Source organism: Grammomys surdaster, unplaced genomic scaffold, assembly GCF_004785775.1.
Source record: "Grammomys surdaster isolate TR1022 unplaced genomic scaffold, NIH_TR_1.0 188, whole genome shotgun sequence".
NCBI classification, from domain to species: domain Eukaryota; kingdom Metazoa; phylum Chordata; class Mammalia; order Rodentia; family Muridae; genus Grammomys; species Grammomys surdaster.
In genome coordinates, this window is record NW_021604633.1 from 14,394,256 (window position 1) to 14,417,681 (window position 23,426).

A 23,426-nucleotide genomic window follows, 5' to 3' on the forward strand; every position below is an offset into this window, starting at 1 on the left:
TGAAGGCATAAACATGGGAGGTTTTCTTTGAATGACTTTGATTATACCTCCTTGGGATTCTTTCCATACTGTTAAATAGAAATGTTTTCTTGGTCCTCCATCATATAGTGTCTGGTGGGCACTAGCTCTTAAAAAATATTTTATTTTTATTTTATTTATGTGTATGTGTGTGAGTGTATGTTACATGTGTGTGGATGCCTGAAGAAGGCAGAAGAGGTGGTCAGATTCACTGGAACTGTTATTAGCAGTTATGAGCTGCCAGACACAGGTATGGGAAACTGAACTCTGGTCCTCTGAGAGAACAAGTAAGTGCTCTTAAACACGGGGCCGTCTCTCCAGCCCCAGGATCTAGTTCTTGCTTATAACTACCAATTTCTTTCTCATCACCTAATCCCACCCCTTTCCTTCCACCGTATGGAACTCCTAAGAGGTCTCCAGGCTCACAGGGTTTAGGATTTGGGCCTCACACTGATTTGGCCTATAACTTCTTACCACTGTAATTCAACCATGCCAGTCATCTTTACAAACTTAAAGCCACAAACTTGATTCTTTGCTTAAGCCTTTTGCAACAGCTCCTGTCTGCCTGCTATGATCGTCCTGAGCTTCCCACAGTTGCCATTCAGATCTCAGCTGAAATGACACCTCCCAGAAGAAAGCTTCCCACTCTCCCTCCTAAAGTAGCAGCCTTACTCCCCACCCCAACCCTGCACCACTCAGCCTAACTTATTCTCCCAAAGTGCCTCCCAGTATCTCTCAGTTCAGTTTTCTCCCTCCACTTTCTAGAATGTTGGAATTGCAGAATAGATAAAATCTTATTGTTTAACAAGGGTCTTTCGCTGCATCCCAGGAAGGCCTAGAATTTGCTGAGTAACTTGACTCGCCATATTTATAGCTCTGCTTTCCAGCACTGGGCTTATGACAGTCAGCTTAAGAGAGCCCATTTGATTCAGTACTGAGACAGTCTATAGAAGTTAGTACATATTCAGTTAATCTGACTGCATAGATAGGGAAATAATTGAACATGACTACTTTGTCTAGAACATCACCCGAAATCTCTCTTTCATCTGTTAACTCATAGACTTTGTCCCGTCCCAACTGAAGAAATATCTTCAGTTTTCTCACATGTGTGCTGTAGAATATTATTAACTATATACATTGTAATTTTTTATTGTTTATCTCCTCATCAGAGATAAGGTCCATATGTCTAAAACCAAGTTGATAGTTTCTATAGCACGTACCAGGTCTTTACAGATACATACAGCACCTTTGTGTGAGTTAGAAAAAAAAAGATGGCTGACTTGAAGCTTAGTGATTGGTAGGAATTTATCCCCTGCTGAACCCTTCATCAAGGAAAGGGGGATGGTCACAGTGCATGCACAGGCTTATTATGATGAATACCTAAGTGAATTTACCATGTATCTGAATAGTTTCCTCTACAGCAAAGGAACACGTGAACATGGAACCTAAAATACACCAGAGATCCACACTGTTGGCCTGAAAAGATGGTTCAGACAGAAGTGCTTGCCATACTAATACATGGCCCTCAATTTCCTTCTCAGAACCCACGTTTTAAGGCGGAGAAAAAAGTCAAATGCCATGGTGCTCTTGTAATCTCAAGGCTAAAGATGCAGAGAGGTGGATCCCCGGGCCTCAGTGGCCAACCAATGCTAACTTACTTGACAAGTTTGAGTCCAGTAAAAGACTGGACAAAACAAAACAGACATGTGGCTCCTGAGCAATGGCACCCATAGTTGTCCTCTGGCTTTCATGTGCACGCACACACACACACACACACACACGTGCACACATAAACACACACACACAAGTTTTTCACACATCTCATGTAATTCTTATAACAACCAAATTCAAGAATGTTTAGTCTTACCCATCTTATACAAGAAAAAAAAAAATGGGCTGGAAGGGGTTTTCCAACTTCACCAAGGTCATTTCATCAAGATACCACTGGGAAATAATGAGCTATACCTAACTCCCTGGACCATCTGCTTCCAAGGTTGTGCCTGGCCAAACTTTGCCACATTCAAACCTGATTACCTGTCTCTGAATCATGCCTTATGCATGCAGTCGTCCTGCAAAAGTTCATTTGGGCAAACTCTTCCTTTGTAGGACCTTTTGTTCAGTAGTCTGTGACTTCCAGTGTTACTCTATAGCCCCTATTGGTGACTAATGATTTCATTGCCAATTTAGATCACTCAGATTACCTCAAGATTATAGCAGAACTTTGTTATCAAAAAATATTATTCAAACAATTTTTAAGTGAATTACCACCTGAAATCATCTAGGTTGTGTGGTTTTCTTAATGTGTCTGCAACTCCTGACTCATTGCCACGACTGGTGATAATGCAGTGTGCTAATAATGCAGTGTGCTAATAAAGATGAGATTCCTGTTTGCTAAAGAATGGACAAGATGTCAAATTTAGTTAAAACTCTCCTATCCTTAATGTGCCATAGGAGACATTGGGTATGGTTTTGGTTTTGGAGTTGCATCCTTTCTCTAGTAAAATTTCCAACAAAAGACTTAAATGAGAGTAATGTTTAAGTCTCCTCTAAAACAAGAATGTTTCTCTCACACAGTTGCAGTATTGTCAGTAAACAGGGAGACTGTGTTTGAAGAGTACTGTGTCCCATTAGTACTGTACAGCAAAACAATACTCATGACCTCATATTGGAAAAAACTTTTCCATGGTAACAGCACACATGGAAATTATCCTTTAACAACTAAAGCATGTCATTGGACTTTTTACTTGACTAACATGTGATGCTTCATACCAAATGTAATGAAAACCAACTTGGTCTTTTCCGGCCTCCCCATCCTCCTTCCTTCAGCCATCTCCCTTCCCCAGTGTGACGTATGTGGCACTACTAATCACTGGCTAAGCCATGAGAAACCTGAAGTTGAAAAAGACTTAAGAGTTGATCTACTTCAAATTCCTCATTGAGGAAATGTTCTCACAACACAGTTAAGATCTAGTACCACAGCTGCAGCCAGGCAGTGCTGGCCCACGCCTTTAATCTCAGCACTGAAGAGGCAGAGACAAGTAGATCTTTGAGTTTAGGGCCAGCCTGGTCTACAGAGTGAGTTCCAGGAGGTCAGCCAGGGCTAACAGAGAAACTGTTTTAAAAATAAAACAAGGGCTGGTGAGATGGCTCAGCAATTAAGATCACTGACTGCTCTTCTGGAGGTCATGAGTTCAAATCCCAGCAACTACATGATGGCTCACAACCATCCATAATGAGATATGATGCCCTCTTATGGGGTGTCTGAAGACAGCTACGGTGTACTTACATATAATAAATAAAAATTTGAAAAATTAAAAAATTAAAAAGCCTTTAGGCTGGAGCGAGCAGATTTAGTACTGTGTTAGAACTTAAGATCAAAGAGATGAAGGGACCTAGGTATTAGACCCCATGTAGGCCCCAACAAAGGATTTATCATGAAGCACCCATAGCTGGCCTTCCCTCTCAACCCACTTGGAAGTTATACACTTGCTTCTCTCCTGACAAGCTTCCACCATGGATTCTCAGGACAAAACCAAAGAGGATCTACATCTACACCAGAGATCCAGTGTGTTCTGAGCAGGTCACCCTACCCCTGAGTGCCTCCATTTCTTTGTGTGAAAAAAAAGTCAATCCCTGCTCCGTTGTCACTATATTGTCAAAAAACAGTGAGATCATCAAAGTCTTTGTTACTTGCCAAGGACTCTATGCTGATGGGCTAATCTGTCTTTTAAACTAAAGAAAGAAATGATACTCCTAACAGGAGAATTTTGGACTTTGACGGAGAAAGGAAGATCTTTTGACCAAGAGTTGATTAAGATAATTTACCAAGGCCCCTGATCAGATTCACTTACAAGGACAAGACTAAACTGAGTCAACAAGGCCAGCCAGCATCATTTCTACAAACCTCATTGGTGGCTCCAGACTTGGAATCTAGATGGATCTAGACTCAAAAGCCTTATCGATCAGTTATCAGTTTGGCAACTCTTATGGTTAGTCTTTAATGGAACCTGCTTTTCTCTTGCTTGTAAATCAGACTCAGAGTTAGAATTCCTTCTCATTTGAGAAGAAGAGCTGTCTTCTGCCTACTGCAGACATGGAAGAACACAAATGCAAGTTTGCCGGGGGGGGGGGGGGAGAGGAATGAGACAGGGTTGTAGAAAGACAGACCTAGGAAGGACCCAGCTACCCGTGTTTTCCTTTACCAGGTGGCAAAGCTGTCAGAGTACACATAACTTTGTTGTAAGAGGCAGAGGACACCTTTGAGTTAAAGCTCTTTCTTCATGCTTAAGTCAGGTCATGCCAGTCTTCATTGTAAAGCCAGAATGGAAGCCAGTGTTTTTTAAGCATTCCCGTTTTTCTTGATCTTGTCTCCCAGGAAACTGTCTGGTGACCCTCAGGTAAGACTTACAGAGCCTGTCTTTTTCCTCTCAGCTGAAAGGCAGTGGGAAGAAGGAACAGATTGGCAGCAACTAGGAGGCCGTTTGGCAATGAAAATGAGTGAGCTGCCAAATCTGAACTTTAACAATATTTATTGTGAAGGAATCAAGTTAAAAGAATTCTAAAGACACTGAAAACTTACATCAAACAGAGCTATCATATTTGTCACACTGAAGCATTTAGTTTTAGTTAGATTTTTTTATTTTCTGTTGCTGTGATAAAGCATTGACCAAAAGCTACTTAGAGGAGCAAATTTTATTTCAGCTTACAGGTCACAGCTCCTCCTTGGAATAAATTAAAGCAGGAACTCAAATGGAACTTGAAGCAGAAACCATGGAAGAATGCTGTTCACTGGCTCACTCACAGGCTCATTTTTAGTTAGCCTCCAGCTTTCTTAAACAAGTCAGGACCACCTACCTAGGGAATGGTGCTGCCCACAGTAGGCTGGGAAGATAGTGATGATTACTCACCCCAGACCCACATTATCTCCATTTTCATTCTCAGAATGCTAATGTTATTCAGACAGCTAACTTCCCTTGGGGAGTCAAGTGCTTCCCTGGAGTTGGGGTATGACTGACCCCATGAATAACCCTTCCTACTAATTCCTGGTTGGTAATCTTGGATACACAACACAATTCTAGCAAATGGTTTATTAGAGTTTAGAGGCATAGGGAAAGTAGTTGTCCTTCTCAAGAAAAGATAGTCATGTCTTTCTCTGGGTGTTGTCACTTGCAACCATAGGACAAGCAAATCTAACACATAATGCCAAAAGACAACAGCAAAAGAACTTGGATGAGGTTCTATGGTCACTTAACTGGCACCACCCACCACCTCTAGGCACATGAGTAGTAAATACTTCAAATATTTAACCAAATATTTTTCAGTGTTATTTAATGTCTATGACTTGGGGCTGAAAGCATCCTAACCAATTCTGCTATATCTAACCATCTCCTTTAAATGATAACATTTGGCAGTGTCTAGCATTCTCAGTGTCTACAGCAATGAGTGGAGTAAAAATAATCACCCAACCCTTCCTCTACCTCCCTTAAAAGCTCCATATGTTTCAAGAAAGAAAATGTCTTTGAATTCCTCATTCCTGTCATCTGCTGTTTTGTACGTAGAATGTACCAACATAGGGCTACTGCCCACTTTCTGCCGCCTCCACAGACTTCTGTCCAAGGACACCCTGTTAAAACTCTATTTGGAGCATTTCCTTCCCTCCACACCCGCTGTTATCATGTATGGCTGCTTTTAAGGGACTTTTTTCCCTACCCTCTTCTTTTTCTCTCCATCCTTAGCATTCCTCATTAACAGTTTTCCTTTCTTTTCTAGACCCTAAGAGGAATCCTCCTTATTGTTTGTTGTTGCTAATTGGCAATATTTTTTTTCTGAACTCGAACATCTTCCAATAGGAGAAATCTAGTTTTCTCTCAGTGGTATCCCGGATACCAGATAACTTGGCTCACAATTCATAAATGGCTATGTTTCCTTCTAAGTCAGTCTGCCATGTGGGTCAGCAGTGGTCCTTTCTCTGTAGTCCAAACACTGAGAAAATGAATTCAATGCCACGCTTCTGACCATAGTTATCTAACAAGGGCACAACTGTTTCTTTATTCTCTTTATTTTCATAGCTTATTCTTTCTTATGGGGATGCAGGAAGTATCTTCTAACTGCAGTTATTTCCACTTATATATCTATCCAAACCAATTTGCCTTTGTCTCCTGGTTCTGCTTCTCACAATGCAGTTAAGAAGCCTTAGGCTGATCAAGTAACTCTAGTGAGTCAGCAACTTCTATACTTTTATGGTTTCCTTAAATGCTCATAGCAATATCTTCTTACCCTTGTTCTCCCACGTCCTACATCTTTACCTTAATCCACCCTCTTCCACCTCCAAAAATATAGACAGTTCTACAATACTATTTCACACCATGTAAATTAAAATACCTGCCTACATGTCTGCTTTTATAAATAAAGTAGAATTTATTCTTCACCAGCTTCACTGTTTTCTTCTTTGTGGTATTATTCATTTTTCTTTTTTTTTTTACATTTGGCCTCATTTAAAGATGGAATCAATAGTTGCATTTTGACACATTAGTGAAATATAAACAACTAACAGTTTGAAATTCTTCAGATATGACATAATACAAATTTTTAGTTTTGATACTAATCCCAAATTCCAAAACCCATGTTCCAAAATTTACTTACATCACACCATTCCCTAAATTCAACCACTGGAAAATGTTACTAATTTATGTATGTTTACTTGGTCTTGGGTTCTTTGTACTAAATCTTATTTTATAAGATTTCAGCACTGGGCTAAAAAGTAATAGACACTCCGTATACATTTATTTCATTGAATGTTTGGGTTACTATTTGTTTGCTAATACTTCAACTGGCTTCTTACCCATGTTGTGGTGGTTTGAATAGGAATGACCTACCTCCACTGGCTCATGCTATTTGAATGTTTCTTCATCAGAGAGTCACACCATTAGGAGGTATGGCCTTGTTGGAGGAAGTATGTCACTGGAGATGGGCTTTGAGGTTTGAAATGTTAAAATCAGCGCCCCCCCCCCCATTGCCTACTGATCTGGGTGTAGAACTTGCAGATCTACTTCTTCAGCACCGTGACTGCCAGAGTGCTGCCATGCTTCCTACCATGAGTATAATGTACTAAACTTCTGAAACTGTAAACAAGCCCCAATTAAATATTTTCTTTATAAGAGTTGACTGGGCATGGTGTCTCTTCACAGCAACAAAACACTGACTAAGGCATCCATAGGGTAATAAGATATCTATAGAGTAAAGTGCTCTTTAGCATGATTGGCAAAGCCACTGAATTTTTGGCTTCTATGACCTACTCATCTTCCTGCTTTCCTATACTCCAGTTAAGCAAGTTCCCCAAGTAGACATTGCCTTGAGCAAGGCAGGACTTTCCAGGGCTTTTCTCCAGACCTAGCAAGCATTTGTTCTAGTTTGCTTCTCTGTTGCTGTGAGAAACAACGACCAAAAGTTTCTTGGGCAGTAAAAGACTTATTTGGCTTGCAGGTGGCAGTTGATTATCAGAGGAAATCAAGCCAAGAACTCAAGTACAACAGTAAAGCAGAGACCATGGAGAAACACTGACCACACGGTCTCCATGGCTTGCTCAATTTGCTTTGTATACAGCCCAAGACCACCTGTCCAGAGTTGCCACTGCCCTCGTTAGGCTAGACCCTTTAAATTCAACCATTAATCAACACAAAACAAAACAAACAAATATAACACAAACAGACAAAAAAAGAAAAGAAAAACCAAACAAACAAACAAAAAAAACCAACCCTCACAGATATGCCCACAGGCAAATCTGAAGGAGGCAATTCCTCAATTGAGGTTCCCTCTTCCCAGTGACTTTAATTTGTGTCAAGCTGACAAAAACCAACCAGCAAAGTTATCACTTTATAAAAGAGAATCCAATCAAATTTCTTTTTCTTTAAAGTTTCCCTTGACCCTTTTATCTGTAGCCACTGTGGTGGTCAAAAAAGAATAGCCTCCGTTGACTCATATATTTGAGTGCTTAGCCATCTTATCATTAGGAGTTGTCCTATTTGAGAGGGATTAAGAGGTGTGATCTTGTTGGATAGGTGTTGCCATGTTGGAGTAAGTGTGTCACTACGGGTGGCTTTGAGGTTTGGAAGGGGCCAAAGTCAAGCCCTCTTCCTGCATGTCTCTCTTCCTGCTGCCTTTGGACTGGGATATAGAACTCCCAGCTACCTCTCCAGCACCATGCTTTCTGCCATGATTAAGAAAGGACTAAACCTCTGAAATTAATCATAAGAGTTGCCATGGCCATGGTATCTCTTCACAGCAATAAAACACTAAGTCATCTATTCTAGAAATGTATACGACATAAGGAACACTGAAGTGGAAGTTTATAGTTATGTCATGTAATGGAGACTCAGGTGATGCTTTACTTATGCAAGACCCATGAGAAGACACATGAGGTTTGGAGAGAGTACAAATAGGACTCAGTGGACAGTGATGGGGCACTTGCATAGCTAGCCTTGCAACGCTTCATTGGTCTCAAGTCCTTACTGATCTTCACTTGCTGAGAGAGGCATGGCAAAGAAGTTCTCTTGGCATCCCAGTTGTCCCTGATGACTTGTGTCAATTCAGCGGAAGCCTGGCTGTTTCTGCTGGATTGTGCCACCACTGCTGATTTGTGTTTGGTATCCCGATACTACTGAACTGGACTTCTGGTATCTTGACAACATCGATTGTAATCATCCCAGAGAACTACTTCTAAACAGGTCCACATCCCCTTGTCCTATTTATCATTTTTTTCTCCCTTACCTTTGAACAGTGGGCTAGAACAGGGATGGAAGGATTTGAGAATCTTTATTAAAGTAGATTTTGAAAAATCTAAGCCTACAGAACACTTTGCTGGTATTATACTACCATGCTGGAGACAATAGTATGTCCATGGCTACTTTGTAGCTAGAACATTCTTCTCCCCTCTTCCTACATTTTGTATCTTACATGAAGCACTGGTTGTCTATAACTGAACATAGCATACCAGTGTTCTGCCGTGTGCAGCTTTATCTCAACCACCCAATCCAGTGAGGGACACAGACAAGGCATTCAAAAAATATTTGATCAATGAATAAAATGTTAATAACTATTTTTTTAATTATCACTGCATAAGATAAAAATTCTGCCATCCATTTATTATCAATAGTGAATACTCTCAACATACAATTCATCCCCATTGCTTTGAATAGGAAAGCAAAATATTTTTTTTTATAAGAGTTGACTGGTCATGGTGTCTTCACAGCAAGTGAAGGTCATGTCCCTTGGGGATCACATACTGTATGTGTTACATTAAGCTTTTAGCCACCATTAAAACATCTTCTTTGATCAGATACTCCCATTTTAAACACACACACACACACACACACTTCTGCCTCAGTTTTGGATTGGTAAATTCCAGCTCAGTTTGCGTACAGTGAACATTCCAATAAAGCATTGTTCCTTAAAGATGATATTCAGCCAGAAGGAAATAGATGCTTAACATGACAGTTTCATGACACAAACTGTGAAACTGAAGACAGCCTCTGGCTACTGATGATAACCACGTTGTCAGACCCATGTTGTACAGAGGAACACTGGCAGGTTTAATGAGGGAACCATGTCCAGGCTCTCTCTGCTTGTAATGACTCAACATTCTGGGAAACGTCACTTTCTGTAAGAATATGCCCTGGAGTGGCTCATTGGTGGTCTCTATTGGAACTCTGAAGCTTGCAGAGGTGCTGAGGGTCGGCTGGAGGTTACATGTGGGATCGGATTTTGAGGAAGCTTTGTGGAAAGGTAATGCTCCTGCTACCGCTCACTAAAATCCCAAGTGAATTATTGCCAGTACAGTATGGATGTGTCCATCATTAGCCCAGACTAGCAGGAACATCTTGTGATGAGCAAAACAGCATCTCAAAGGAGCCAGGTCAAGGTGGTATGTGTAACTCCTCAGAAGTTGTTAAATAAAATAGGATGAATCAAAAAGAATGACTATCATGGTATGTTGCAGACTCTCCATCCATCCACTATCCAAAATGCTTGGGACAGAAATATTTAAGATATCAGGGTTTTCAGATTTGGAACTCTTTGTACAGACTGTACTACTTGAACAATCTGAAAGGTATATTGTTCCAGAATCCAAGGATTTGGGATTTTGGGCTTGTGGATTCTCAACCTATATAGATTATGTCAGTAATAGACTCATGTCTGGGTCAAATTATAAGTAACCATTTCCATCTCTAGCTATGTGGATCATGTTAGGTTTTGATTTTTCATAAGTTATTTTGGTTATTTTTCAACCATTCTGTAACATAGTAGGGGCATGTAAGCTAGGTCCAAAATACCCATGTGGTGGTTTTGGTTTTTGTTTTGTTTTGTTTTGTTTTTTTGTTTTTTTTTTGTTTTTTTTTTTTTTTTTGGTTTTTCGAGACAGGGTTTCTCTGTATAGCCCTGGCTGTCCTGGAACTCACTCTGTAGACCAGGCAGGCCTCGAACTCAGAAATCCACCTGTCTCTGCCTCCCAAGTGCTGGGATTAAAGGCGTGCACCACCACCGCCCAGCTCCTGTGGTGGTTTAAATGAGACTAGCCCACATAGGGTTGCAGTATTTGAATGCTTGGTCATCAGGGAGTTGGCACTACAGGTTTAGGAGGGATTAGGAGGTATAGACTTGTTAGAAGAAGTGTGTTGCTGAGGGGTTGCTGAGGTTTCAAACCCCCAAATCATTCCCAGTGTCTCTCTCTCTCTCTCTCTCTCTCTCTCCCTCCCTCCCTCCCTCCCTCCCTCCCTCCTTCCCTTCCCTCCCTCCCGCCTGTGGGCCTGGATGTAGATCTCTTAGTTAATTCTAAGTACCATGTCTGCCTGCCTACTGCCATTCTCCCACATGAAACTGTAAGCAAGCCCCAATTAAATACTTTCTTTTATAAGAGTTACTGTGGTTATAGTATCTCTTCACAGCAATAGAATACTGAACAAGACAACCCCCAAATTTAGATGGTATATAAAGTCACTGAATTAAAACTAATTAAAAGCCGGGCGGTGGTGGCGCACGCCTTTAATCCCAGCACTTGGGAGGCAGAGGCAGGTGGATTTCTGAGTTCGAGAGTTCGAGGCTAGCCTGGTCTACAGAGTGAGTTCCAGGACAGCCAGGGCTACACAGAGAAACCTTGTCTTGAAAAACCAAAAAAAAAAAAAAAAAACTAATTAAAAATATTGTGTAGTTAAGTGTTTAAGTTATTTTATTCCAGATCACACGTTAAATAAGTTTTAACTTAAATAATTTACAGTGATATTATAGTTTCCTGAACTATATAAGACTATAGTCAATGAACATAAGACTATAATCTAACTCTCTAGTATTTTCATTAATTAAAATACTTTGAACAGATCAAAACACTCTCTTACAGTTCTATATGCTTAAACAATTTAACATCTCTGAAATTAAAATACATCACAGTGTGATACCCAATCTCCCACTCAATAAATTTTATATTAGGAAGGTATTTGTTTTCTTTCTTTCTTTTTTCTTTTTTTTTTTTTTGGCATAACTATAGATGTTCCCAATAACATGGAGAGAGACCACATGTCTCTGCTTACCCAAGAGCTGACATCTTGCAAAGCTATGGTACAATGTCACACCCAGGGTGCTGACAGTCAGTTGCGGGAATTTCTACTGCTTCAAGGGTTCTCTGAAGTAGACTTTTGAGCCATGCTTGCCTTTCTCCCACCTCAGCTGCTCTTTAGCCCCTAGCAACCACAGTACTCTCAATTTTTATAACTTTGTTGCTTTAAGAATATTATTTTTTTATTGGATGTTTTATTTACATTTCATATGTTGTCCCCTTACCCCATCCCCCACCCACCCAGGAACCCCCATCCCCTCACCCCTCCTCCTTCTTCTCTGGGGATGTAACCCCTACCTATCCCCCCACTCCCACCTCCCCACCCTCAAATTCCCACCCCCTGGGGTGTCCAGCCTTCATGAGGTCAAGGATCTCTTCTTCCACCTATGCCCAGCAGGGCCCTCCACTCTTACATATTCAGCTGAAGCCCTGGGTCCCTCCCTAAGTGCTCCCAGGCTGGTGGTTTAGACCCTGGGAGCTGTAGTTGGTTGGTATTGTTGCTCTCCTCATAGGGCCACAAACCCTTTCAGCTCCAATGGTCTACACTCTAACTCCTCCATTGGGAACCCCATGATCAGTTCAATGGCTAGTTGTGAGCATCTGCCTCTGAATATGTCAGACTCTTGCAGACCTCTGAGGAGACATCTATATCAGGCTCTTATCAGCATGCACTTCCTGACTTTCACATCAGCATCTACCTTTGGTGACTGCACATGGGATGGATACTCAGGTGGAATGGTCTTCAGGCGGCCCCTCCTTCAGTTTCTGTCCCTCACTTTGTCTCCATATTTGCTCCCTTGAGTATTTTGTTGCTCAAGAAGGTATTTGTTGAACAAAACAATAGCAAGAACAATAAGATTAAGGAGTAAAATAACCTTAATTTCCATCTATTGTGTTTCCACTGGAAAACAGGTCATTTTCTACTTGAAAGCAATACCCTGTAGATCTATTCAATAAAGCCCTTTCCCTTGTCCTCAGTTTTCAAGGACTTTCCACATTAAATCTCCTCTTGTCCTCCAGACAGATTGTTTATTCTCTCTGGGCAGCCTCAGGCTATTCTGTTCAGTACTTCATTAGGTTTTACTTGCTTGCTGGCTGTAAGTTCCTATGGCAAAAGACCTGTGGATAGTTTGCCCTAGCTACCATCCCAGGAATCAAGAGCCCAGGAATCAAGCAACATGGAGCCTCCAGCTAAGCTGACCAGCATACAGATGTTAGCTTTGCCAGCTACTAGTTCTGTGATCTTGGCAGAGTTATTCAACCGCTCATGGTCTGATTGACTTATTTATAAATTGGTGATAATAATGCTGAATGCACAGGACTTGGGTAAGGGTTTAAAAGGAGCCATGACAGAAAGGCTCCTTGGAAACAACTGTTACTGTTTTACAGAGGGAACATACATTTTGAAATCCTAACTTCAAATACTTTCTCTAAGGCTCAGTTTCTAAGGGTCATAAAGATGGCATCCTGTCTGTCTGGTTCACTGTTGTGATGTTAGCATCTAACACAGCCTGCCACATAATTGTTGAATGAATCACAAACCCTTCCAACACTGTTTCAAGAATTAAAAGAGGAAAAAAAAAAGACAAAGAACCACTTAAGAGTTGTAATGCTTAGTACACAGTGAGTGTGTGTGTGTATGTGTGTATGTGTGTGTGTGTGTGTGTGTGTGTGTGTTTCAGAAGTCAGCCTCTGATATCACCAGGAACCATCCATCTTGTATTATTGAGACTGGGATTCCCACTGAAACCTGGGGGTTGACAATTAGGCTAAGCTGGCTGGCTAGCAAGCCCCAGGGATCTGCCTGTCTCTGCCTCCCTGGTGCTGGGATTGCAAGCGCACACCACCACTCTCTCCAATGAGCACTGAACTCAGGGCCTCATGTTTACACGGCAAACACAACTATCTCCTAGCACCACAACACTGATTTAAAAAAAAATCTTTTTTTAAATTATGGCATGCCTGTGTCTCTGTGTAGGTCCTATACACACGAGTGCAGGTGCCCAGGAGACCATCAGTATCAGATTGATTTGTACCCATTTGTTAGCTGCCTGATGTGGGTGCTAGGAACTGAACTTGGTGCCTCTGAAAGAGCACTACACTCTCCAACAATCCAATTTTGTAACAAATGGATGTAAAGACGGAGAATGTTAAAAAGCCTCATGGCATTTGTTCTTCTATAATTACAGAGGGCGACAGAGGACACAGCTAGTGGCTGTCCTGATGACTAACGTCTTCTGGTATTAAACTGTGCTCATGCTTCCAACACTACTATTATAGGCAGCAAGAGTCACTTGTTGGTTTAGTAAGTATTTATGGAATACTTAGGATGGAGGAGGTTCCAGAATAGATAAAATACTCGTGAGCACAAGCATCTATGTGACAGAACACCAGGATGCTCTTTTATGAGGTCTACAGCCTCAGATGGCTGGAGTTTTCATATAAACAGGATTCTCAAAAGATCACAGTGAGTAGGTAGCATATACTGTACCCCTCTCTGTTCTCTGTGTCAGAGATTGCTTTCAGAGCTGTGATTTTTCTGGTTCTCCCACTGAGGCAGAGTGGACAATCCCTTTTTGTTGTAAATGCAGTTGGTACAGAAATACATTACATGAAGAAACTGGTTAGTTTCCTCTGATTTGAACATTTCACAAAATATGCACCTATGGAAGCATCCAAGCACACCTCATAGGTGTGTATGCTTTTGGTTTTTCTGTATCAGTTCTAAAAATAAAATATAATAATAGAAGCAAACAGGTTATGGAGGTCAGGGCAAGGGAGTTGCCTAGTGCCCTGGATACGTTCCTCCCATCATTACAACACAAGGAAGGAAGGATGACACCAAGCAACCAAGGTAGGAGGACAAATCACAGCTGGAAGCCTAACAAGAAATGATAGCACCTCTCCCCTAACCTGAATCCTAGGTGATTTCACGTATAACATGTTAATTGGATATGTATCCTTCCTATTCTCCACCTCAGACGAGATAATAGCCCCACGAGGAACACTGGAGCCCCATTTGTCAAAGAGGAAGGCCTCAGAGCTGTTTTGCTGAGTTAACAACTTGAATCTCATCACCCTACATTTATATCCCAAGATCAAATTCAAAATCGATCATAGGACAATAGCTACAAGAACAGTGTGCATCTGCCTTTCATAATGTCTAGTCAGGAAAGTCTAATCGGTCACCTCTTAGCCTAGCCTTACGCTTGTTCAGCTCCCTTCACATCCTCCAAGCCACCAATGATGGAAACAGCTTGCTGGCCACAACAGGGAACAGAGGATACTGGGAGTTAAAATAGCAACACAGCTCGAAAAATAATGAGCAGGAAATCTCTTAGGATCAAGGACACCAGAAAGGAAGAAGCAGGTGGGCAGGAAAAAGGAAGATGAGAAAAGACAGTGGGAGAAAGGAAAGATGAAGTTAACAAAATTCCACCCACCTTTAAGATTTATGACATCAAACACGGGTTCTGAAGAATGGACCCTTGCTCCCTCACTGGCCTCCAAGGAACAGCTGTATCAACTAACTGAAGAGCTGAGTGATGACTTGTATAAAAGCCAGAAGCTGGAAAAATCTTGAATTTTTGGAGAATTTCATACGTGAGTATATTGTATTTATACCATTTCCACCCTTCCCGTCCGGCTCCTCCCCATATTTCCACCACTGCCTTGAATCAAATTTATGACTTCTATGATTGTTGTTATACACACACACACACACACACACACACACACACATACGTATAAACTGATAACATGACCACTCCATGGTATGGTTAAGGGGAAGGTTTTTATTGGAGATATGAGAAAGAGAACATCCAGAGGCATCTGGAAGAGTCCAGAGCAGACAGAGAAAGAAATACTCTAAACATGGCCAGCAGATAGCCAGGACTATGTTCAAGAGAGGGGAAAATAGCAAGGGGTAGAGAAGAGAAAGAACATAGTGAGGGGAGCAAGAAAACAGACAGACAGACACACACATACACACACATCCCACATGCACACAGTGGCAGGTCATCAGGAGAATGAGTAGCTGTTGAGAAGGAAACCCTGTGAGCTAGAAGGAGCGTAGGGTCGGGGAGTAGATGAGAAGGGCAGGATGCTGGCCTGGACTTCTAAATGTGCAACAGGTACCTGTGATACTGAGGGAGCCTGGAGGCCAGCATGAGCTCTAGTCTGCCAATAGGCATCACAGGGAGCCACATGTCCTTTCTGCCAGAGAGGGAAATGATTCCTTTGGGTGGATGAAAACCCAGTTTCTTAAGTTCCTGAGGAGCTCTGGCTTTCCTCAGAACCAACCAGAAATCCTCCTATAGTCCAGGATGAGGTCATTGGACTACCCTTTGGAGGTTGAGGAGCTGGAGTTTCCTTTGAACCTAACAACACATGCACACATGCACGCACAGTAAAATCCACTGCAAAAAGGTTTGTGGGACTTTAAAATCTTTCTAGTTCCCTTTATGTAAAGTACCTTCTTTGTCCCCTTCCACCTAGCTAACCACCAATAAAACAGAGACAAAAAAAAAAAAAAAAAAAAAAGAATGGCCTTGTTTGTGCCTGGGGCTCATGAGTGCAGATTCTGGACTGACTGGAATATAATTTAGATTTATAATTAATAATATTGACAGCATATATTTTTGCTATTCTCTGTAGTTCTCTTAAGGAAGCAAGGGTCAGATTTCATGCCAATGTGTGACTGAAAGGAAGTTTGGTGTCCCACTAAGTTCTCCTTCCTGCATGCTTCTGAAAATAAAGACTGAATAAGGTGGTCCACACCTCGCCCCTAGCATGGGGTCCACCCTGCTCAGGCCTTAGCAGGCACCTGCACTGTCTCCTACCCACCTTCCCCAGGTTCTACCAGGCTTTTCTTTGTACCTTACTCTAGCCGCTGACACACAGCAGCTCTGTATCCCCACAGCAACACAGACAACAAAAGACCTGGCATAGAGCAGGGATTAAAGCTAGAGAAAACTATTTTCTCAAAAAAGAAATAGATTCACACACACACACACACACACACACACACCCCACCCTCTGCTGCAACTATTCAGTGTTCAGTGTTACTTAGGACAAAAACCATTCTTCTTTCTCTTTGGAAATGACTGCTTTGTGTTTGGCCTTTTTTGCATTTTCATCGTTGTTTGCTTATGAAATTGGGTCTCCTGTAGCCTAAGCTGGCCTAGAACTTTCTGCATAGTTGGCTGGCCTAGAGCTTTCTGCGTAGTTGAGGATGTTGCTGAACGCCTCCTGCCTCCAGTTTCCAATTGCTAGTGTCATAGGGGTGACACTTGACACCACATCTGGTTGGAAATGACTTTTTCTTTCATGGGGAATGATGATGGTTATCCCGCTGGGGATTGGCTGGTGTCACAAACCTCACTTTACCTCTGATCTCTACCCAGTGACATGTTACAGGCATGGAAGTGTTTAGACGGGAAAAATCCGGTAGGAGCTTTCACCATGGTACTCAGAAGTATCCTCTGAGGGAAACACAACCTAACTTTATTTCACTTCTCTAGAACTTTCCCGGTGATAGTACCTGCTCAATATAAAACTGAAGGACTATCAACACACAGCTTAAGAGGGCTCCAGCTTTTGTAACACAAGGCAGAACAGAATGTTCTCACTCAGAACAACACTAGGCCTGCCTCAGCCCTAAATAAGAACACAGTGAGAGTGTCTTGTTTATTGAGATTACTGAGATAATAAATTGATACGCTGAGTCCCATCTTTAGTGTGTGTGAATGAGACTCTATCGAAGCAGATGGGATCTTATGAGGAGAAAAAGCTTAGAAAGTGAAATTAGATTTTTTCATACGTGGCAGAGCAGCTGCTCAGATAAGAGAAGAACCCTCAGAAGTAATTTATCAGATAACAATGTCGCTAACAACAACGATGAACGAACAGGTCAGACTAGCTCTGTGACTGCAGGTGACAATGGGCTGTATTCCAGATATTGGGACTACTGTATACTGAATTTCCAAAGGCTTATATTCTAAAATATACGTTTGCCTTTGATTCAACATCAATAAACAGAATTCTGAAGTGTGGTCACATGGCATGGTTAAGGGTGATTGTTTGCCAGTGTCGGGTGGATTCTGTAGGACGGAGACTGGTGAGATTGTGGTCACTCCTGATTGACGGCTGGAGGATGATGCTTCCATGGAAAATGACCAGCAATCGAGAGAGTTCACAAAACAGTTACATGAAAGCACTCTACTGCAGATAGGTCTCAAAGGGCTTTAACCAACATGTCAAGGTTATTTTTCTGAAACAATAAGCACCTGCGGGGAAGTTAATTTCAGATAAAGGCAGCCAAGGGAAACTCCAAAGTTCGACTATCAAGTTGATAAAAGCCACTGGCACTGTGACAAAGGTGTTGAGCTCTGGGCTGACACAACTGCAGCTGTTTGGGGAGGATGGTCAGGCGCTTATAAAGGACAAGCTGGGAGTGGGTTTGGCTGTGCTGGACTCAGGTTTTGTGTCATCAGCTAATATCAGCTGAAACAGGGTTGGGGACCTCTTTCAGAGAAAGAGTATAGATTTTTAGAAAACAAAATTTTCAGGGCCGTTTCTCCTCCAGAGCCTTTAAAAAGGCCCATGCAGAAGGTTCAGCATTAAGTCTCAGCCTTCTCAGTGAACCACCTTATGGGTCAGTCACTAGGACTTTTCTCATTACTGTGACAACATGCTTGACAAAAGCCACCTGTGGAAGGAGGATTTTTCTCATGAGTTAAGAAGGAAGTCAGAGCCGGGCGGTGGTGGTGCACGCCTTTAATCCCAGCACTTGGGCAGCAGAGGCAGGAGGATTTCTGAGTTCAAGAGTTGAGGCTAGCCTAGTCTACAGAGTGAGTTCCAGGACAGCCAGGGCTACACAGAGAAACCCTGTCTCGAAAAAGCCAAAAAAAATAAAAAAATAAAAAAATAAAATAAAGAAGGAAGTCAGAACAGAGGAGAGATTGAGAAAATGATACGTTATGTCAGTAGTCAGAACTCACAGAGAAGGCTCTGGATGCTCAGTTCACTTTGTACATCATTCTTGTTTATTGTCTGGCACCCACCCAGCTCACCGGGTGGTGCCGCGTACGGTGGATGCTGCCTAGGTTCAGGATGAGCCTTCCCTCCCCTCATCAGGTACATCAGTTGATCTAGGTGAGATCTGACTCCCCTAGAGGTGTGTCTCCTTCATTATTTCAAAGACAACAAAGATTAGACGTACAGCAGTAACAACAGAACCTCCAAAGCTGTTGCCCTCACAGGCTGGCCCCAGGCCAGAGCCTCAGGAGTGATCCAGCTTTTGTAACACAAGGCTGAACTGCAAGTTCTTACCCAGAAGGATGCTAGGCCTTGATCGTTCTCTTATTTTTCTCTTTAGCCACCAGGTCTTTTTATTTCCTAAGCATTTCTCAGACTCATTTCTTTTCTTCGTTCTTAACCGTTAGGACCTGAGACCTGACTATCTTGGCTACATAACTGCTCCACTTCTAAAACCCTCCAAATTGGTGTATTTTCCACTCTCACAGACATTTTAGAATTATGTTCTCCATCCCAAGGCTCAGAATTCTCCCTCTGCAGATATGCCTCTATGACAGACACTTCTAGGGGTCTGTATTACCTCACCCCTTTGTACCTTATATCTGTAGTTCTCAGGACCCAGCTTTAGCCTTTGCACACTGCCCAAAAACCTTTGTTAATTCTTTGAAAGTTCTCCTGTCTAAGTTCCTGCTTGGATCCTTGCACCAAAACCCTCCTCTTCCAGAGCTCTCTTCAGAGTACTTCCCTTTCAGGTATGATGGGTAATGTTATATTGATGGGTAACTTTATGTTCAAAAGCTCAAAATCTCTATGCTTAAGAAAGTTATGAAGCAAAATTAGACCTCTAAATGTTAAGGGTTATTTTTTTTTTACTGCTGTTTCTGTTATCTAAACAAAAGCATGTATTCTCTGCCTTTATAAATCCCTGATTGAGGTGGATGGGTCCAGCATCGGGGAATCCAAAGTCCAGGTATAGACCTGGCACCAATAGCTGAATAAAAGCCTCTTCTTTGTTGATATTTATTAATGCTCGGACTGGAGAATCTCTGAATGACCCCAGATCCATAACATGGAAGCCTTCTCTAACACCCACCCACCCCTCTACCCTCGAGCCAGGTCTTCCTCTGTAACTATGCACTCAGTACTCCATTGAGGCACTCAATATACCACAATAAAAGTCCCTGTCTGGGGCCGCTTCCCCCCTCTCCTATCTCACCCATGGACTCCCTGCACCTGGGAGCCACATCTCGCTCATTTTTGTATCCCCAGAACTTAGCAGAATGTAGTTCCTCACCAGATCGTTTTTGAATGAATAAACAAATGAATGACTGAGCCAGTCGGACACATAAGCCATCCTCTGTGACAAAACACAGAGGGGCGAAAAGCAGAGAACCTGGGCCTGTGGTGAGCCCAAGTATGTAGGGAGATGGAAGAAAAGACGGCATATAAATAAATAAGTAAATAAATAAATAAATAAATAAATAAATGCAGGCTGCTGAGAATGATTGCCAGAAAAGAGGATACACGAGAATTGTCTTATCCTGTTTGGTTTTATCTGCAAGTTAAGATTCTGGAATGTATGCAAATTGCTTTTAGAACAGAGGCCCTTAGGATATGTGCTGAGCTGGAGAAATGGAGGGGTCCCACCACTGGGACTTGAAAAGTGGCCCATTGTCCTCCACATGACAGCTCTGCTGCCTTGCCATCCCTGTTTAGCACTGACTTCAAACAGCAGTGAACACAGCAAGACGAAGGGAGAGGCAGCGAGCTTTAGGGAAGCCAGAGTTGCCTAAACTCCCAGACACACCTACCTCTAGAGTGTGATGATACCTCTGCTTGTGTGTCTACACAGCCACATAAAGCTTGGAAGAGTTTTAGCCATAAAAGGAAGAAAGAACAACTGAAGGGACCCTGGCTAGCTCCTGTGGCAAGCCTGTGTGGCAAGCATGGCTCCGGCGGGTCTTGTCCTTCTCCCCCATTCCCTCTGCCTTGCTAAAAATTATTAAATTACATTCTTAAAGCTAGCCACCAAGGTGTCGTCCCTTATTTGGCCACTTTCTTCCTCCTGAGGCTGACTACCAAGGTCCAATGTTATCAAAGTATTGAAGTCCAGCAATCAAAAGCCCCCTTGGCTCACCTAATTAACATGCCCAATTAAAATTAAACACCTCATCCTAACAGTGTTTCCCCTTGTACCTTTATAAACCTCCATTTGCCTATGGGGCACGTTTGACCCCTCTCTATCCAGAGATAGTCCTTTGTCCCCAGGGAACAAACACCCCTCCTCCCTCTCCTGTGTTCTCTTCTCTTTCTCCCTCATCCTTTATCTCCTGTCTTTGTCCCTCTGGGGCAAATAAATCTCCTTTATGCTGTAAACTTGGTCTTGGAGGTCCTGAGCCAATACTCTTCCTCTCAATAGCCAGAGAGCTAAATTAAAGTGGGGAGGGGTAGTAATGAAGTAGAATCAGAATTAGAAAACAGGTTTTTTGAAAGTTATTGGGGAACAAACCAATGAAGGTTAGAGCAGAGTGTTCATCAAGTTTAACAGTAATTTAGGGCTGGTATGTAGCTTTGTGGTAAGGAGCTTACGTAGTGAGTCTGGGTTCCATTCTCAGCACTATCTCCACCCTTAATTAAAAAAAAAAAAACCAACATACAAATAAGTAAATGAAAGCTATGAGATTAGAGTGGTAAGTTTGAAGAAACTTAGAACTCCAGAATGCTTTGCTTCACTTTGTCTTTCCTGAAGGAAGAATATCTAGGTTTTTTTTTTTGACAACACCAGCAACAGAGTAACAGATTCTCTTAAATTTGGAGGCTTAAACCTCCAAATTTTAGTCTTAAATCCAGGATATATCTGCTTACACAGCTGGAAGAAAGGAAAAAGGCCATTTAAAGACGTTGAAAAGAAAGAAAGAGGGTTGGGAAGTGTAGAGTAGCCACCAGCTTTGCAAGCACTGAAGCTTTCCACCTTGCCCTGACCACACCCCCAGCCTACATTCATCTACGAGCCACTCCTTTCTACTCTCCAATCGGCAAAGTAAAAGACATCAGTTATATAAGGAAGAGTATCAGTCTTCAAAGGAGACTCAGCCTCAGTCACCCTTGCCTCTGTATTTACACATTACCAACGCAGTACATGTAGGTCACTTTCTACAGACCTACAGCTAAGGATAAGGAAAGAAGCAATTCCAAACCTTAGCCATCAATGAGTTTGATTCTGAAGACAATGTGCTAATTATGAAGACAGCTGCTAACTTTTGGGAAGCAATGCCCTGTCTCTACCATTGCACTCAGTTACCATAAAAGTCTAATTTCAGAGAGTAAGAGACGAGGCATACAGTGTGCTATCTGCGTCTCTGGTCAACAGTGAATACCCTCCTGTCTCAAGTGACTGGAAGGATCTAGACCTAGATAATAAATCTACAGAATCCATACTTGGAAAATGGAGACGATAAAACATGTTCGTGTTGAAGAGCTATTATGTGTGTGTAGTCAGTTCTCTTAGTCCTTGAACAGTGGGCACTGAATTATTGTTATGCCACCTCATGGAAGTATTCCTAAAGATAGTTTAAGTGCTAAAACTATCTTGAGTAAAACTGGTCTTCTGAGCAATCCTAAATTCCTACACAAGGTGCCCCTGAGCTAAAGGTAACTGCCTGACCATTCAACTGCTGTTGCTGGCTTCTGTAAACAATGCTGGCTTGTTGCAGGTGTATTGGGCACAATTGCTGGGTTTTTATTGTTTGCCCTTAAAAATAACCAACTGGAGGTCAGGGCTGCTTCCTGCTAATCTAATCAGCTTGGAACAGTCCCACAGTGGTTACTAAAGACACCACTTGACTTATTCAGGACTTTCGTGGGGGTTCCTCTTCAAATATCACATAACATCACTGAGCCTCCAGTTTCTCATTTGCAAATAGACATGGTAATTCTTACCTTACCGTCAGCTTCTGAGAGGTACACAAAATGTCCTTGTAAAGCTGTTCACGTTACTTTGGCACCTAGGGATCACCAATAAATGGTAGTTATTATGGGACAATACTGACAAAAGAAGCTAGCATTAGCCCAAAGCCTAGCCAATCCCAGATGTTGGTTCAAGTTTTTTTTTTTTTCTTTCTTTAAAGTCATAAAGTACCGTCAAATGCTGGGATGAGCTGCACACATCCCTTCTGGAACAACCTTCTACAATACAGACAGAGAGTGTACCAGGAGTCAGAAGGAGAACACTGTAGTTTTGCCGCCGTCAGCCTTGATGAGGCCTCCTGGGTTTGGTGTTTGTAATAATAGGAAGTGCTGAGTCACCCTGCCTCTGGAGAAGGTGGGGCCATGGCAGGCCTCCCAGAGAACTGCCCAGACCCACTCCATCCACTCTGGTCTCCTGACCCACTTAAAGCTGACCTTCTCTTTATCTCTGCCCTGTTTATGCTTGAGTCTCTCACCCGACTGGTTATTTTCCTGCTCCGAACACAAAACCTCCTAGCTCAGTTTCTGAGGCTGAACTCAACAGGCAGGTGCCCTTACAGATTCGTGGGAATTTCCATCCTCACAGGAGAGGAGGCCCTCCTGCCAACTTCTTTGCTAAGAGCCCTGCTTGGGTTCTCAGAAGTGTTAACTGAGAGGGAGGGACAAGTCGAAGGCCTGTGGGAAGCGGAAATGGATGAAGACATATCTGGGGGAGAATGAGAAGCCTGCTCAATTGGATGGAACACCACCTTTGTTAATTCCACCACCCGTCTGTGCCCTCCGGGAGGTGCCAGGGTTT

The 23,426-nt window shown here is 42.3% G+C and overlaps 1 protein-coding gene across 1 annotated transcript in view; it reads right to left on the reverse strand.

Annotated features, from left to right (window-relative positions):
• The window catches only part of Ifrd1 (interferon related developmental regulator 1), a 47,625-nt gene extending 24,804 nt beyond the window's left edge, over nt 1–22,821 (reverse strand). The window contains exons 1-2 of the mRNA XM_028768784.1: nt 22,800–22,821; nt 22,601–22,665 (exon numbers count right to left, since the gene is read on the reverse strand). The gene's annotated coding sequence lies outside the window, so the exon portion shown is untranslated. The remainder of the gene's footprint in view (nt 1–22,600; nt 22,666–22,799) is intronic.
• Between the last annotated feature and the right edge of the window lie 605 nt (nt 22,822–23,426).